The following is a 6,419-nucleotide window of genomic DNA, read 5'->3' on the forward strand; positions in this document are numbered from 1 at the left end:
TTTGAAATGGGATGCCCAATCAGCCCATATAGGTGTGAAGGTCAGGTGACTACACATATTTGGCCATTAACCCCTTCAGCTCCGGAAGGTTCACCCCCCTTCCTGACCAGACCATTTTTTGCAATACCGCACTGTGTTTCTTTAGCTGACAATTGCGAGATCGTGCGACGCTGTACCCAAATAAAATTGCTTTCTTTTGGTGGTATTTGATCACCTCTGTAGTTTTTATTTGTTGTGCAAAAAAACGATAATTTTGAAAAAAAAGATGTATATTTTTACATTCTGCTATAAAACACATCCAATAAAAAATAAATTATAAAATCAAATGTATTCATTAATTTAGGCCAACATGTATTCTGTTTTTGGTAAAAAAATCCCAATAACCATATATTGATTGGTTAGCACAAACTTTATAGCATCTACAAACTATGGGATGGATTTATGCAATCTTTTTTTTTCACTAGTAATGGTGGCAATCAGCGATTATTAGCGGGACTGCGACATTGCGGCAGAAAAAAATCTGACATTAATTGACACTTTTTGGAGACCAGTGACACCAATACAGTGATCAGGGCTAAAAAAAAGTACTCGTACTCCCGCAAATACCCCCGATACCAAAATAGAATACTTCCCCCCCCCCGCCGCCGACGCATCCCGCCGCTACGCCACATCCCCGCTTGGTTAATACGGGCGGGGAACATTACAGATTTCATTTGAATAGCTGTAGTGTTTCCCGCCGTGCCGCGTATAGACACTCCCCCTTGCTCGGGTGAACTGTCCAATCCCGAGCAAAGGGGGAGTGTCTATACGCAGCACGGCGCGAAAGACTACAGCTATTCAAATGAAAGCTGTAATGTTCCCCGCCCGTATTAACCAAGTGGCGGCACGGCGCGGCAGCATGTACGGTAAGGGGGACATGGCTGCATATATGGGGGGGACATGGCTGGATATGGTGGGACATGGCTGCATATGGGGGGATATGGCTGGATATGGGGGGACATGGCTGCATATGGGGGACATGGCTGGATATGGGGGACATGGCTGGATATAGGGGGGACATGGCTGGATATGGGGGGACATGGCTGCATATGGGGGGACATGGCTGGATATGGGGGGGATATGGTTGGATATGGGGGGACATGGCTGCATATGGGGGACATGGCTGGATATGGGGGGGACATGGTTGGATATGGGGGGGACATGGCTGCATATATGGGGGGACATGGCTGCATTTGTGGGGGGACATGGCTGCATTTGGGGACACATTTAAAAAAAAGTATCGGTATTCGGTATCGGCGAGTACTTGAAAAAAGTATCGGTACTTGTACTCGGTCCTAAAAAAGTGGTATCGGGACAACCCTAGTGTGCGCATCCGAGACCTGAAGAGAAAAATCTTGTACAGTTTTGTGGTTTTGCGTTGAAGGGCCGCCCTGCCGCAGTATATGTACGTGGGGCGGTCCTTAGGCAGTAACACATATCTGCTGAATGGAATTTCCTGAGGAATTTGCATTTCTGAATATTATTTCTGTGAACATTTCTACTTATATCTCATTGTGCTGCTGGATTCTTTCCTTGTCTCTTTCACAAAGTTAGATTCATAATTTTTCAGTGTTGATCAGTATGTCGGGTGGCCCATACCCACTTAAATATACTGAATGGGCTCAGGATTTTCAGATAAGTTCCTAGTAAGTTCCAGAGGCGATTCAGTTCGCATGTGTTGCGCTTTACAAGTTTTTCACTCACTCACTCACTCATCTCTGTAGGTGCAGACACTGTGGAGTAATTAACCATCAATGTTTCCAGCAGAAGTAGTTTCATTCTGATCCACCTTCCATGCTTGACAGCCTGCCAGACTTCTAATCTCTAATGTAAACACAGATCAGGTACACAGGAGGAGTAGAGAGCAGAGTGCTGAGCCCTGATTAATGGCTACATTGATTCTATTAGGAAATTAAGGATGAATTGCTCCATGATGTTAGATTATACCCCAAAGCATTTTGGGGACCCCAAGCCATTTATTTTAAAACGTTTTTGTTTTTACGGCATTTTGTTGTTTACATTTCAACTGTCGGTGGGGATTAAGCCCGCTGACAGCTGATGAGTCATCGGTTGTTAAGGATGAGGTGGCCGGCTTTCCGTGCCCGCCGCTTAACAACCAGCTATTCTTCACACAGAATTAGTATCGGTCGATAATTTTTCGTCTGTTTCGAATTGTAATTGTTCTGAAAATTTGGAATTCATTACAAAATGAATAAACAAAATTAAATTGAATGAATTTAAACAAAATTTGTTACTATTTGTGAAAATTGTATTCAGGGATTCAGATACAACCAAATCTCCGAATAACCAAAAACTTGTCAGAATTTGTATTCACACCGAAACAAATCTCACATGTGTAATGAGCACGGCTTGGTTTCCTCCAGACATAACATTTAGAATTGAGGCCAAACATTTCCATTTTGGTTTCATCAGATGAGAGAATCTCGGTCCTCACAGTCTGAGATTTCTTCAGGGGATTGTTTTGTGATCTCCAAGAGAACCTTTATGTGTTTTGCACTGAGGAGAGTCTTCCATGTAGACACTAGACATGTGCAATTCATTTATTTACACATCAAAATTCAGACAACATTTTCATCAATTGGAGAGTCGGATGTCTCTGAATTTCCAGATCACAATCATAACAAATGTCAGCTAATAAATTATAACAAAATGAATTATACAAATGAATTTGAATTTGAAATAGAAACATATTACAATAACACTGGACTACAAAGAGTAGAAAGGAAATGAAATGAAAGTAGCAAAATGTTACCAGAATTGTGTCACTAATAAAGGAAAACGAAGTCCTGAGTATTCATTGGCTCCAGTTTCCAAGATACAACTTCAGGTCAAAACTGCATCAAAATAATTCAAAATTATGAGGAGGATGTGCGATTATACACCATGGGGTAAAAGACGCAGGGCCAGATTCACAGAGCACTTACGCTGGCGTATCTCGAGATGCGCAGCGTAAGTGTAAATATGCGCCGTGCGTATCTATGCGCCGTATCCCCAAAAACAGATACACCTGAAAACCAGCTTTTTCCGACCAACCTAAAAAGATTACACCGGCGCATCGTGGGGGCAAAAATACGCTAGACACACCATTGTTTTGCTAGTCAAATATGCAAATGAGGGAGATACGGCGATCCACAAAAGTACGTTTGTGCGGCGCAGGCTACGCCGTGTGCGCATCAGCTGTATGTCCGGTCTAAAGTTACCCCTTATAAAAGCAGCTTTAACTTTGCACCAGACGTGTGCAGGTCAGCTGAAGCAACACCGTTAGGGACGAGCTAAGCACACACACTTTCAGGACAACAATCTGTATGCCAACATGCCAGGGGCATCCATGGTCATAGCTATACTAGTGGCTTTAGATGCGCGCAGAAGGAGGAGGGAACAGAGGAGGAGGGCATGGGAGAGGATATACCAACCGCGCATAGACGTCTTTGGCATGGCTGATTCTGAGGTGGTTTGCATCTTCAGATTCAGCCCTGATGCCATCCTGGAATTAACCACAACCCTGAAAGATGACATCACCAGCCCAACACACCGCTCACATGCAGTGCAGCCACTGGTCAAGGTACTGGCAACACTCCATTTCCTCACCAGTGGATCTTTTCAGCGTACAAGTGGAGTTGTGGATGGGATGTCACAATCCTCCATTAGCAGATGTGTGCACCCGGTTGTCCCCGCAATCCTCAGACGCATGGCCAACCAAATCATCAAACCCACCCAGGAGGACTTGCGGATGAAGGCAATGCGTGATTTCTACAGAATTGCAGAATTCCCACGCACCGTGGGGGCCATTGATTGCTCACAGGTGGCACTACAGCCCCCCGTGAGACAGAGCACATATACCACAATCGTAAGCATTGGCATTCCATCAACATACAGGTGATAGTCGATGCCCAATGCCTCATATGGCACGTCCGTGCCAAACACCCAGGGTCCAGCCACGACAGCTTCATATATCGCCAGAGCAACATCCCAAGAGAATTTGAACAGAACGTGTATGGGGACAGCTGGCTGGTTGGTGAGTGACATGGGTGTCAGGCATAACTGTCCCCCCCATGATGCAGACATCACGAGGGGCACATGCATGACTAACATCCTTCTGTCTTTTCCCATCCAGGTGACTCTGCATATGCTCTTGGACCCCATCTCATGACTCCATTCCGGAACCCCCAAACCCCAGGAGAGGAAAGATACAATGAAGCACACGCACGTACCCGTGGAGTGGTGGAACGCACCTTTGGCCTCCTGAAGTCCCGTTTCCGATGCCTAGATAAGTCTGGGAGTACCCTGTTGTATTCCCCAAACTTTGTGTGCCAGATCATCGGTGCATGTTGCATGCTGCACAACTTCGCCATGAGAAAGGGCCTGGAGATTGACCTACGTGATGACCTGACCCCCGGACCAGACAATCCCCCCCTGACCGAGGGTACTCCGTTTTCTGAGGGAGCAGCAGTCAGGAGACGCCTTGCAGAAGGCATCTTTGCACGTTAAACAAACACATTAATCATGGCACAATGAGAATGCACGCATGCACACCACTGTGGTCCCTAGCACACACACCCCAAATCCACATCGAATTGGATTAGACCGAAGTACACCGCACGGTACTAGGGAGCATCAACGCCATGCCAAGGCTCCAATTATATCAATGTACATTCATACACCATTCACACGGACCTGGGGATCACTTCTCCCTGGTCCTGGGATCCCTTCTCCACCACAAATGAGGGTGACACCCCTTTTCTGGCAGGAATGTCACCCCCACATTCATACATCATTCACAAACATAAAACAAATCATAATCACAGTAAAAAAAAACACTGAAAACAAAAATACACAAAAAATTTATGTCGTTGGCATGACCCACACCTTGGCCGGCCACGGCCACGGCCCCTCAGGGGAGACTCATGGGGGGGAATCAGGGGAAGGAGGAGCCTCCCCTGGTCTCTGCCCACCTGCCGGCCTGCTCTCCAAGGCCACGGCAATTCTGTTGAGGCCCACATATTGGCCTGGACTGCCTGGGTCAGGGCACACACCTCCTGACCCACGCCTGCTGTAGCGGTCTGCATTTCATTAAAGCAGTTTATGAGAGCCAGGGAGTTACAGCTCATGTCCTGAACTGAGTCCTTAATGGAGGCCAGGCTCTTCTCCATCCGGACCAAAGTCTGGGTGACCTGACCCAGATGGCGGGTCTGAAGGGCCTGGTCCCTCCACAGATTTTCAGGCAGAACTGGTGACCTCCTCCCCCTTAACCTCCTCCTCCTCATCCTCCTCCTCCTCATCCTCCTCATGAGGTGAGCTGTGGCCACTCCCCTCCCCTGAGGACTCCTGGCTTTCCTGGGGGTCTTCATCAGCCTGATGTCCGGGGGATGGTGCAGACTGGCCAGATGACCCCGCACCCTCCTGCACATCTGTGGATGACACAAAACATACACAGGTTGGAGGATCCACACACTTGTCACATATTCCCTCCCCCCCACACATGCTACTCGCCAGATAGAAAAAAAAATGTACCTGTCCTCACGGCCTCCTCTGAGTCAAAGCCAGGCAGGCCCACCACTTGCTGCCTGTGGAAGCACTGGGCCACTGCACGCTCCTCAGCAGTCAGCCTAATATTGCAAGGTGGTCCCCCTCCAGTGCCCCTAGCATGTGCTGTTAGCTTAGCCATCTTTCCACGGACCACGCACCTCAGATCGTTGATCTTTTTTTTTATCCCACTGAGGCTCCTCGTCTCACCCCCCAACGCATTGATATTATCTACAATGTCCTGCAGGATCTGCTTCCTCCTGGCCGGGGTGGTGTCCCGACTCTCAAGGCCATGCAAAACCGCCCATGTAGGGTAATGGCCCTGGTAAGAATCTCCTTCTCCCGCAGAGAGAAGATCAACTTCCTCTTCCTTGTTGCCATCTCTGCAACAAACACTCAGCACAAACAGACAGCACAAACAGACACCAAAAACAGACAGCAAAAACAGACAGCAAAAACAGACAGCAAAAACAGACACCAAAAACAGACACCAAAAACAGACACCAAAAACAAACAGCAAATACAATCTCCAATAACACGCTCCAATAAGACTTTCCAATAACACTCCGACACAAACCAACAAACACCAACGGACAACAGAACAAAAGCACCTTGCTTCAGGAAGGGAAACACATGGATGTACTTTTGCAACGGAAGGGCGCATGTCTGGGCCTATTTATGCCCTGAGCGTATCTCACTAAGTACGCCGGGCCTAGTTCCTATCTCACTGATTGCGCCGTGCCTGAGTTCTGAGCATGCCCAGTGAGGCACAGAACATAGTAAGCGTCATGCGCGCATGCGCAGTCCGGCCGGCCCTTCATTTGCATGGGGTCACG

The sequence above is a fragment of the Rana temporaria genome, chromosome 1 (assembly GCF_905171775.1).
Source record: "Rana temporaria chromosome 1, aRanTem1.1, whole genome shotgun sequence".
Taxonomy (NCBI): domain Eukaryota; kingdom Metazoa; phylum Chordata; class Amphibia; order Anura; family Ranidae; genus Rana; species Rana temporaria.